Source organism: Equus asinus, chromosome 8 (genome assembly GCF_041296235.1).
Source record: "Equus asinus isolate D_3611 breed Donkey chromosome 8, EquAss-T2T_v2, whole genome shotgun sequence".
Lineage (NCBI taxonomy): Eukaryota > Metazoa > Chordata > Mammalia > Perissodactyla > Equidae > Equus > Equus asinus.
This window is the reverse complement of record NC_091797.1, coordinates 45,789,058-45,801,284: the sequence shown is the minus strand read 5'-3', so window position 1 is coordinate 45,801,284 and position 12,227 is coordinate 45,789,058. Positions and strand designations below refer to the sequence as shown.

Sequence of the window (12,227 nt, the reverse complement as noted above, 5' to 3'; positions counted from 1 at the left end):
AGTTCTGTGTTTTATTTTCTGTTTGAAAGTTCTGTGACCTTTTGTCCTAGATTAATTGGAATATTTGTCTGCTGAAAGCTAAAAGGAGGAGAATTTAAATTTGAGAGACTGAAGTTTTTAAAAACTGTATTCCCTAAAGTTGTAAGAGGCATCCATGTTTTGGTCACCTGCTAGAGCCTGTTTTCAAGTTATTCAAGGTTTGAGGTTAAGTGAAGCTTATTTGTTATCTTTGTTGTGGCTGATTATGTGATTTTATTTGTAAGGACTTAGGGAGGAGTTACAAAGGGTCATCTTGTGTCCGTTTAATTATTTAATTAAATTTTCTCAAAATCCACATCCATCTTAGGGGTGACGATCTGAGAATGTGGAGAAAACATTTGTCATTGTACACTGGTTTTCTGGTATTTTGGAGGGAAATGCCTGCTGGAGGCAGTATCGACTAGTGCTGAGGTTGGACTGGGGTTCCCTCCAGCTGTGAGAGGAGTTGCTGGGAGTCAGACCTTGTTGGGCACCGAGTTGTAAGAGAGCATCAATGACTGAGTTGTATGTTTAGAAAGGTGAAAAGCCTTTGTGGTATTTTAGTGGCTTCTAGGTTGAAATTGTGGCAAACCTAAATTTAAGCTTAGGTGAATACAAGTTGTTTATGTTTTTGTTGGAAAGAATATTCTGTTTATCTTTTTATCACTGGAAAGTTTCAAACATGCAAAATAGAGAATGAGCGTTTTGAACCTTGTGTACTTTTCATCCAGCTTCAACAATTTTCGGTATCTTGCCAATATTGTTTTATCTATCTCCCCAAAGTTAGTTTGTTTTTCTCCTGGAGTATTTTTAAACAAATCCCAAGCATATGTCATTGGAAGAGAATATTTTTGATATTCTGTTTCTTCAGTGGAAGTTGCCACAGAATTTGAAGTGTCTTTCTTATAACATCTGGCTTGACAATCTTTAAAAATATCTGACTGCCTCCTCCTGTAGGTGTGAAGGTTATGCTACTGATGGGTGACTTCTGTTTCTCTGTGGTCTATTTGTACAAGTCAGGATGGCAGAGAAATTGAAGTGGGAAAACTTGAGTGACTTTTTTTTTTTTTAAGATTTTTTTTTTAATTTTTTTCCTTTTTTCTCCCCAAAGCCCCCTGGTACCTAGTTGTATGTTCTTCGTTATGGGTCCTTCTAGTTTTGGCATGTGGGACGCTGCCTCAGCGTGGCTTGATGAGCGGTGCCATGTCCACGCCCAGGATTTGAACCAACGAAACACTGGGCCGCCTGCAGCGGAGCACGTGAACTTAACCACTCGGCCACGGGGCCAGCCCCAAAACTTGAGTGACTTTTACCCTGTGACAAAATGTGTTCATGTAGATGGCATAACTAAGATGACCAGTAGTAGAAATGATTGGTGTCATCATTCTGTTTTATTTAGCTTTAATAAAGAGTAAATTTCCTTAAAGTATGTTTTACTAATGTTGTTCAGTCATAGGATTGTGGTATTTTTTGGTGGTGGTAGTGTAGAAGAAATTTTGTTTCTGCTGTTTGTTGTTTTATTTTTTTTAAGGTTTTATTTTATTTATTTATTTTTCTTCTTGAGGAAGATTAACCCTGAGCTAACATCTGCTGTCAATCCTCCACTTTTTGCTGAGGAAGACTGGCCCTGAGCTAACATCGGTGCCCATCTTCCTCCACTTTATATGTTCGACGCCTACCACAGCATGGCTTGCCAAGCGGTGCCATGTCCACACCCGGGATCTCAACCGGGGAACCCAGGTGGCCGAAGCAGAGCGTGCACACTTAACCGCTGCGCCACCGGGTGGGCCCCTGTGTGTTGTTTTATATGTTTAAAGTAAATCTTCACAAGATGGATCCACTTTATACAGCTTAAATATCTAGAAGTGTTCTACAACAGTCTAACATGGTACATCGTGTTATTTGGTATGGGCACTGTTCATCATACTAAGAATAAATCCATGTCATGAGTAAAATTTGCAAGGTTAAAATTTCAAAGACAAGTTTAAAGGTACAATATAGTAAAGTTAGCACCATTTAAAAGTAGGTATGATTAGTACTTAATGTTAAGATTTTTTTGGGCTCATCTTAACATTAGCTGGAGTCCATTAAGGTTGTAACCAGATTACAAATGTATTTGAATTTAAGCATTTATCTCCCCAAATCTGGACTCTAAGCAGTTTCTAGGAGCTTGGCATAAACTTGTTTTGACTGTCCCTTACTTGCATGGGCAGGAATTATTAATCGAAATATTCAAGGTCTGACAAGCTTCAAGTTTGAGCATGATGGTCTATGAGTTAACCTTAAATTGTTAATTTTGCAGTTTCTGAATTTAGATGAATTCAATAACTTAAAACATTAGAGGATCTCCTTATAATGTGCATTTCTGACTTTTTTTGGGTCTGTCAGTCTACTAAAATAGGTTATAAATGAGTTGGCTTAATATTTTCAACTTATCTTTCCGGAGTTTTATTTCTTGTTCTTTTCCCCCAGTGACCACTCTTAGTGTCCTTCCTTCTCATAAAGCGTAGGAGTGTGTTATATGTTATGTGGTTCCCTCGTTTTGCACTTTGAGACTTTATACAATAATAGCTTATCTTTTGTAGAGGGTTTATCCTCATCTTCCTTCTTCTCATGATCATAATATTTACTGAACATTGACTAGATGCTAGGCGCACTGCCGAACACTTAATTATGTATTACCTTATCTGATCCCACAACAACCCTATGAGGTAAGCGCTGTTTACATCTCCATTTAAGGAAATTGAGATTCCCAGAGGCTGACCATAACTTGCTTGAGGTCATCCAGCTAGTTAATGACAGAGGTGGGCTTTGAACCTTGATCTGTTTCAGTTGGAGCCTATCTGCTTCACCATTTATTATGCTCAAAAGAAAAAGAAAACATCCTTTGGCTTCTTGTTCATTGGTTGCAAACTTTCAACCAATGATTGGAGAGATTTGGACCTTAGACGTATCAGTGCTTCCTGAGTTTGATTGATTGATTGATACATTAAGTTGTTCCATGCTTATTGAACACCCACTGTGTGCCAGGCACATGGTATGGACAAGGTGGAGACAGCCTCTGAGTACATGGGACTCAGAGCTCACAGTCTCGTTGGAGAGGTAAACGTCAACAGGCGGTGCTCTGAGATGTGCTCCGAGTGGAGTGATTGCGGATTGTGATGCCACATAAATGGAACCCCTAATTCAGGCCTGTGGGTCAGGGAAGACTGGAAAGAAGGGAAACCTAAGCTGACGGTCAATGGATGAGTAGAAGTTGCCAGGGGAAGAGAGTAGAGACATGTTTTGGACAAAGGGATCAGCATATGCCTGGAAGCCAGAGAGGGCTTAGCACGTTAGAGAAACATACTGTGTGTGCCTGGAGCAAGGGTACAGGGCGGAGAATGGCCAAGCATAAAGCTGATTCCTTTCTTGGCAATTGGGATATCAGGTGAAAGCTGGGACTGGTTCAACAGGTCTCTTCTCACCACCTGGTTCTAATGACCTTCACATGAACTTTAGCCTCCCCTCTCGAGGGAGGCAGTAGGCTCAGTGGTTAAGGACTTGAATATTGCAATCACACCTGGTTCACACCGCAGCCTAGCTACTTGGTAATATTAAGCCTCAATTCCTTTCTCTAATGAAATAGGCATTGTAACAGTATCTATTTGTAAATGGCTGCTTTGAAGATTAACTGGGGTGTATTTTAATTTCGCTTAGCACAACACCTAGCACATGGTAAACAACTGACAGATGATAAAGTGAAAGGAACCAAGGGGCGCTATGCTCTTTTTTCTCAGTGGCACAGAAAATGCCAGTCCTTCTGATGCCCAAGTATCCGCTGCCTTTATTGAGGGATTGAGCTCTGTTCACCACGAGGTCAAGAAGGTTTACTTATAATTTATGGCAGCTTTTTAGCAGGATGGAGTGCAACTAACTAGATCCAAAATTTGTGAGGTGTGCTCTGGTCAGCTGAAATCAGAAATGATAGGGTGTTCAGGGGGAAGAATGTTCTGTGGTCAAATAAGTTTGGCAATCAGGGTGTTAAACAAGACAAACCAGTTTCATTACTGCGTGGCTTTTCAGAGCCATTAATACACTATGTGCATGGAGGTTTTTAAGAATGAGATAAAGTATGCTTTCTTAAACTTATTTAGCCAGACACCCTAAAAACGATAGGTTGGGAAACTGGGATGGAGCAGGCCCAAACTGGTGCCTTTGGGACTGTGTAAAAGGAAGCTAGAACAGGCAAGAAAGGCTGTCTATCCTTAGGAATACTCTCCTAGGGAGCAGCCCTTGGGCCCTGTACTTTTTATCTAAGTAGTGGTCTCGTCCCCACCCGCCGCACACTGGCAGCATGTCATCTCTTGCTGTAATACCTCTTTCTTATCTTCAGGAGATGTCATTAGGAAGTGATTCTGTGTTTCTTAGACTCTTAGTCCTTTTTCCCATTTTCTTTTTTTGGTTGTCAAATGACCCTTTATTGAAGTATTTTCCTTGGTGGTTCTTTACCAGGTAGGCATTCCACCGCACCACTGTTGATGTCATCTATGATGTCATGAGGGTGGTAGCCATCAACATTGCAGCCCAGAGCCTGGGAAGTCCCCAGGATCTCTTTAATGGTTCCAGAGAGTTCTCTGGCCAACGATTGGCTGCATCTCTCCGGCAATGTTGACAAGCTCATCAAAGGTGATATTTCCACTGTGCTTAATGTTTTTCTGCTTCTTCCTGTCTCTTGGTGGTTCCTCGAGGGCTTTGATGATAGGGAAGACGCAGAAGGTTCCAGCTCAATCTGAGCCTGTCGGTTCTGGATGGTTAGTTTCATTGTAATCCTCAGACCCTTCCAATCACCAGTTGCCTTAGCTATGTCATCACCAGCCTTTTTTGGAGACCGAACCAGGGGAGCAATCTTGGGGGCCAGGGCAGACGTGGCACCGACTTCTACCATCAGTGCACCTCAGGTACAGGACTTTGACCTTGTCGGGGTCAAACTTAGGCTGCACGGTGGAGGCGGCTGGTGTTGGATGAACCTGGATTCTGGATGACTGAAGAAAGTTGCACCTTGGCCGCCTCTAGCTGAAAGCCTTTTTCCAGTTTTCTAATAGAATCTTCACCCATTTTTTACAGTGCCTGCCCTTTTACAAATGTATTTTAGTTTGTCTATTTTTTAAAATAACTTTTCATTTGTAGATAATTGTAGATTTACAGGAAGTTATAAGAAACAATGCAGAGAGATCCTTTATCCCCTTTTATCCAGTTTCCTCTATTTTGCAAAATTATAGTATAACATCACAACCAGAATGTTGACATGGATATTGTAAAATGTGGAACTTTTCTGTCACCACAAGGATCTCTCATATCCCCTTTTATGGCCACAGTCACACACCCGTCACTTCTTTGACCCCTGGTAGCCACTAGTCTGTTCTCTATTTCTATAATTTTGTCACTTCAAAATGTTATGTAAGTGTAATCACATGATATACGTCTTTTGGGGTTGGCTTTTTTCACTTCGAGCAATTCCCTGGACCTTCATGCAAGTTGTTGTGTGTTGTTCTTTGTTTTTGCTGAGGACTAGTCCGTGGTCTGGATGTGCACAGTTTATTTACCCACTCACCCATTGGTGGGCTTGTGGGTGGTTTCCACTTTTCGGCTATTAGAAATAAAAAACTGTTATAAACATTTGGTTATAGATCTTTGTGTGACCATAAGTCTTCATTCCTCCCTGATAAATGCCAATGGGCGCAATTGCAGATTTGCACCAGAATTGCCTGTTTAATTTTATAAGAAGCTGTCAAAGTATTTTCCAGAGTGGCTGTACCATCCTTGTCGAGTCCTACCAGCAATGGATGCGTTATCCAATCTCTCCAGATTCTTGGCAGCATTTGGTATTGCCTGGACATTTTTTTGAGGACTAATGGTGGAAAGAAAAATATTTTCAGGAGGAAGCAAGGTCCCTGGTGACCTCTTCCTACCCACGCTCTGCTGTTGCTTGTCTGGTGGAGAGGAATGTGGTCTCCTCTCTCCAGGGTGGTGGCTCTGAAGTATGTGGAGGTCTGTTCCTGGTCTCAGCTTCCTTTTTTTTCTGTTTCATTTTGGAATTTGGGTTCTATCATCCTTGCCAACCCCTTGTTCTTCTACACCCCTCATAAAATGGGTCAGGAGCAGGAATCTCTGTCTTATGAGCCTAAGCAGGTAGGGAAATAGCATGCAGATTTAACCCTTTGGCTTGTTCCCCTATTCCTTTTAAAACAATGCACCCATTGTTCATTTATTTTCTCTTGAAAAGTTAACCTGGAATCTCTTTAATGTATTTTCTTTTGTTTGTCATTTATTTATAACTTTTGAGCATCTTAATTAGGCTTCATTGGAATAACTGTAAGTTAACTTTAAAAGTGTTGAAATGGATAAGAGTGTTATTTTGGGTAACTAAAATACTTTGGTGGCAGTGCTGTCTTTCATTAGCTCAAAATATAAACTCTACTCCTACCTATTTATTAGAAAAGTACATTAAAAAGGGCATATCTCTCACCTAAAAGTTTTGTAAGCATCTGGCTCACTTAATGACTAATTATTTTATTTTATTTTTTTATTTTTATTTTTTTTAAAGATCTTATTTTATTTTTTCCTTTTTCTCCCCAAGGCCTGCCCGGTACATAGTTGCATATTTTCAGTTGTTGGTCCCTCTCGTTGTGGCATGTGGGATGCTGCCTCAGCATGGCTTGATGAGCGGTGCCATATCCGTGCCTAGGATCTGAACCGGCGAAACCCTGGGCCACCGAAGCAGAGTGTGTGAACTTAACCACTCGGCCATGGGGCTGGCCCCTGACTAATTATTTTAAATCTCAGACATTCTACTATATGGGAAGCATTATTCTTTCACACTAGGCCGTGTTCATTTTGCATGGCCAGTCTGTTGAATATTTTCCTAATTTCTGAGTCTTTAATACCTAAGTTGGTTCAGCAGCACTTCCTATGGCATGGTCCCTTCTCAGACAGATATCCACTTTGGAATTTGTGTTTCCAGCTACTTTCAGGAGACATCAGCCTTGGCCAGCGGTTTCCAGACTTTAAAAAAAAAATTGGAAATAGAAGGGGAGATTCAATTTTGTTCTGGCTGCATATTAGAGACTCCCTATTCACCAGTAAAGTAGTACAAATATCACACTTTTTGAAATAGCTGGTTTGCCATCTCAGGATGCTTTCCATGTAAACAGAGATGGCAGGAGAAGCTTTATTTTGAATTCTGCTCAAAAGTAGGTTATCCTGGTGGCATAGCTTACCTCGTTGTTGATCTCCAAGATGTTAACACATCAAATCATGTGTTTGTGGTTTATTCCAGCAGTTAAAATAGAGGTAAGAATGAAATTCACATCAGATGTTTGTAGATTGCAATGGCTTCTGAAGAACGCTGTTGGAAAATCATTGTTCTAGGCCTTTGGGTTTATTTCCCTCTGCGGGAGGCTCTTGTACTAGTTGTTGGGTAATTTGAACAGTTCTCTTTGTGGTACGATTAGGAGTCTCAACTTTTAAGGATCACTTACAATTCAGTGCACAGGTAATTTTCAAAGCACCTGGGTGAAGTTACCTGACTCTAGAAAACTGAGCTTTAGAAAACAGCAACAACATTGAAACGATCTTCAGGAGTGGGTATCAGAGAGCACACATTGTTGCCAAGGGTCCTGGTGAAAGTTCTGGGATATTCAAAATAAAAGAATCCATATTGAGTGCTTTAGAATTTAACCTAACTCAAAACTGGAGTCAGCGCCCACCGATCTCTGGGTAGGGGGTTGGAGGCAGGCTCTGGGCATATATTTCCAGGAGGCAGTTCTGGCCAGCTTGAACTTGTTACCTGAGCTGCATTTACATTCTTTCTCTCCTCGGCAAATGCCCCAGTTTCTTCTGTAGTTAGGATAGGCGAGTCAAATGACCTTGGGCGAGAAGCTGTTGAACATATACCAGCCTTGGTGTAACTTTTCGTTGCTCTTAAAAAGATACTGTTTTCTAGCCTTTGGGATTTAGCCACCCTGGGACCAGGGCATTTAGGTACACTTTGCGGAGGGGAGGGTGCCTAGGGAGTTTGGGAGTAGTGTGAAAGGGACATTGTGGAAACTGAGGTGCCAGAAAAAATGCAATAACCAAAATATGCAATGAATAGGGAGAACTCTTTTTTCATAGTTATAAAATAGTTACAGAGAAAACAAAACAGACTGTAGTAAAAGGCTACTGTAACACTTTTATGTTTCATTTCATTGGAAACACTGTTAATACCTATTGCTATAGTAGATTGAAAAAATGCAGCTAAAGTTTGATGAAGCTTAGAAGATTTTTTTCCCCTAAAATGCTCCTCTTTTAATAGAATACAAGAATTTGGATTGGTATACATGGGGCGTATTGTTGTGAATCTTTGTTAACTATATTCTCTCTCTCTAAATATATCACTTTCTCCAACTCTTTGAGAAAAGAAGGGTAAAGGGGGAAAAGAAGGATGCTTGGGGTGGGGGGGGGTGTGTGTGTGGGGGGGCTGCGGGTAAATGAAACAGTCTATTGACTTTCACTCACTGGGTCCAGTTCCTCATCTTTTTTGGGGGGGAGAGAATTTTTCTTTTTTGAGGGGAGAGAGTTTTTCTTTTTTGAAAACATTCTGTTGATGAACCTTGACCAGTAGGTGTCTTGGTCTCTTTAGATGTGAGTAGCTGCACAGTGGGTCTTTGTGGAGGTAGAGGCAGGGATGTACAAATACCCTGAATTGTACTTGGAGCATCTCCAGCCTTTGGTAAGGGGTAGAGATGGATGTGCTTAGTCCTATTAGGGAGGGAAATGTGTCTATTTCTGCGGATTCTTGGGCCTCAGGGTCTCAGGAGACATTTATGGCAGTGACTGGGAATAGTAGGCCTGTCCTCCAGACAGGATCTCGTATGGACAGACTGACTTAAGCTGACTCTGGGAAACTTTGTACAGACCTTGCCCTCCTGATTGCTACCTAGGGGATCTTGGGGTTGGAGGATTCTTGGTGGCCATCTAACCATGCACCCTAGCCAATGAGAAGTTTCTTCCATAGCATCCCTGATAGCTGGGTATCCACTTTTTGCTTCACTATTTTTGGTGATGGGAAAAGCAAGAGTCTCAGAAAGTCCTTTCTTAGCTTGAGCTGGAATCTGCTTCTAAGTAACTTCCCCACATTCACTCTAGTGTAGTCTACCAGAACATCACAGAAGAATTGCTCCCCCCCCCCCCCCCCGCCCCCCCGCTCATGAGTGCAGTTCAAGTATTTGAAGACGGTTATCATGTTTTTCCTTGGTCTTTTAGTCCTCAGGCTGTGTGCTCACTTCCTGCAATCTTACTCCTTGGAGGGCATTGCTTTCAGCCTTTTTACTATTCTGATCATCTTGCTTGGGAAGCATCCTACTTTGTCAATGTGCCTTTTAAACTGTAGGTGTTTTGGCATCACAAATGTCTGACAAACACTGTTAAAGTGAATTAAACAGAGCTCTTTCTCTCACCACAGTTTGTCAGAGTTGGGTTTTTCTCGCTCTTTCTGGGCTATATAGTTCTTGCTAGTTTATTTGTAACAGTTTGAGAGTCTTGAGCATCACCTTCCGCTCAACCCAAAGACCTAGGAAGAGCTTCAAGTGTGACTAAGCTTCCAGTGGACTCACCAAAGCTTAACCCAACCTGGACCCTGGAGTCCTCTCAGTGAAGAAAATTCCAGGAAGGTTCAGCTGCCTCACCACTTATTTCAGAAGCATTAATAAAGAACCTTAGTAACTTGACTCTCAACCCTAGTACCAAATTCCCTCCCCTTCTCCCAGAATATCAACCCCAACAGCCTGACAGAGAAAAGAAATTCCCGGGCTTAAGTGATGGCATACCCTACAGGAGGAGGGGAGTAAGGACATTGTTAACTGCTCCAAAAGAAAGGATGCAAAGGATGATACAAATTATTAAACGCCACTACTGCAGCGAACTTCCTGTGCTTCAGAGAGAACCATGACAGGAGGAAATTGAGGTTGAATCAAGAATTCAAAGATTTAATGTAGCTGTCATCATTGCCTGTATCATAGAGATCTTTCTGAGAATACTGGCATGGAGAATAATTATGACAGAGTCGAGTGAGCCATAAACCTTATTCTTACGACTACTTTTAGGATCATTATGCAACAGTTTGGGAAAGCTACTCTATGCTCAGATGGACTGTAGACCAGTATTTTGATGTAAGTGATATAAGTTCTGTATTGTATTCTTTTCTAGCATCTCTTTTCTACCTCGGTACTAGTAATTTATAAGGAACCTATGTAGTTTGCATCTGAATGACTTCAGTATACTTTATTTTAACTTCTTGATTTGACCCAAAGAAGCACTAATACGTCTCAAGTATTGCCTGTGTTTTAGAAGCCTGAGGTCAGTAAGATGAAACCCAACATCACGAATTTGAAGCAAAGTAACTTGTGTGGAAAGAATGTAAAGAAAACATCGAGTGGTTTGGCTAGAGCATGCTTAGAGCAGGGTGCATTAACCAGATTTTCTAGTTTTCAAAGGTTTGAATTGTAATAATTTTTTTGTGCTGTTTGTTTTCAGTAGCAAGTGTGTGTATAGAGGATCTTAATAAAATTGAGATATATTTGAGTACCTTTAAAGAAAATGAATTAAACAGACTTTCTCAGAGTCTTTAATGAGCTCCTGTGGATTGTGCCTTTTGAAGGGGGGATGTAGGCGGTGACATCACAGAATTGTTCCTCCAGACCATGTAGGAAACGTTGATCTAGATGCAGTCTGCCAGGAGAAGAATACCAGCGGCACATTGCTTGGGCATTGAAAGTTTTCCTCTTGTTTTTTAAATGTGAAAGTATCTGCTATTTGCATTACTAAAAAATCATAAAATGTAGGAAAGCAAAACTGAAGCATTACCTAGTCCTATCAATTCAGATATAACCATTGGAAAAATACCAATGAGTATTTTCCTTATTTTTCTATGCTAGCATACATATAAATATATATTTTTTAAATGGAATCATGAATACTATTTTGTAAGCAAATTTTAAAATTTAATTTTCAAGGTCAAAGCTTTCCATGACAATAATATATATCTATGTTTTGAGTTTCTGCATGGCACTCCATTAATCCACTAGAGGTATGCTCTATCTAAGACTTATTTTGAGATATTTAGGTTGCTTCCAATATTTTGCCTTATAAATGGTCACATCCTCATATTTATTTCTCTTGGATAAATTCCTGGAAGTGGAATTGCTGCTTGACAGGCTTTTAAAAGGATATATTTTTCACCTGATTGTTATTCAGGAAGTCTCAATAGAGAATAATTCCCCTATCGCATCAATTTTATTGTCTTAAAAAAAAAAAAAACTACGTAGCAGAATGGCTTGTTCTCTTTGTTCCAGTCCTTGTGTTTCTTAGATCAGTGCTCCTTGGATCCTAGCTCCTGAGGCAATCATTTTTTCTTGCTATTTACGACTCTTGCACGGGTCTGCCAGTGTGGATGTCTTGTCTTCTCTGATATGTTTTTGGGCACAGAGAAGTCCTGTGGCTCTTCTGTTTACTGCAAATGGGGTTCCAGAGTCACAGTTCTTGCTTTTCGCTGTCTTGGCTTCTGCTGGATCAGTGATAGGCTTTTCCATGCTGAACACTAGCTATGCGTGAGACTGTACTGTACGATTTTGATCTTGATCTTTGCTCTTGTCATGAGACTTTCTTGCCTTGGGTCTTTGAATACTCTGCTCTGGATGCTCTGATAAAGGGTAGTTAAGCTGATTTGCAAATGATAAGGCCCATGGCACTTTCATTAGATGAAGTGTATTTAAGAAGAACTCTAAGCTAATATGCATGGACAGCTAATCCTGTGTCTTAGAAGATCTTTTGGTATCCTAATGAAAGGAGACATTACTTTTCCTCCCAGACAGTTCTGATGGCAATTTACTTCACCTATGTAGCTAATAATAAATCTCTGAAGTTGCATGGTCCTTCCCCACTACCTGCAGCTGGGGAGTCGTCCTTCCTTCTGTTCCCACTTAGCTTCTCCACTTCCTCACCTTCTCTCTGTCCACTCACCCCCGGCGGGCATGTGCAGGTGCTGAGGACCTGTGGGCTCTCCTCCCGTGAGCAGCTCCTCATGGAGCCCCTTCTTCCTTGCAGAGTCCCCCAAGGGTTCAGCCTGCATTTCTCTCCAGAGCTGTCTTGTGTACCATGCTGCTTGTGGTTGTCTTTCCTTCCAAGGCTGG

At 41.1% G+C, this 12,227-nt stretch overlaps 2 protein-coding genes and 1 pseudogene across 9 annotated transcripts in view; 1 reads left to right on the top strand and 2 right to left on the bottom strand.

The window, feature by feature from the left end:
* CARMIL1 (capping protein regulator and myosin 1 linker 1) overlaps positions 1-12,227 on the top strand; it is a 309,026-nt gene that overhangs the window by 5,222 nt on the left and 291,577 nt on the right. The window lies entirely within an intron of this gene.
* LOC106837858 (cytidine monophosphate-N-acetylneuraminic acid hydroxylase) overlaps positions 1-12,227 on the bottom strand; it is a 348,449-nt gene that overhangs the window by 251,219 nt on the left and 85,003 nt on the right. The window lies entirely within an intron of this gene.
* On the bottom strand, positions 4,369-11,627 carry LOC106837876 (large ribosomal subunit protein uL11 pseudogene; annotated as a pseudogene).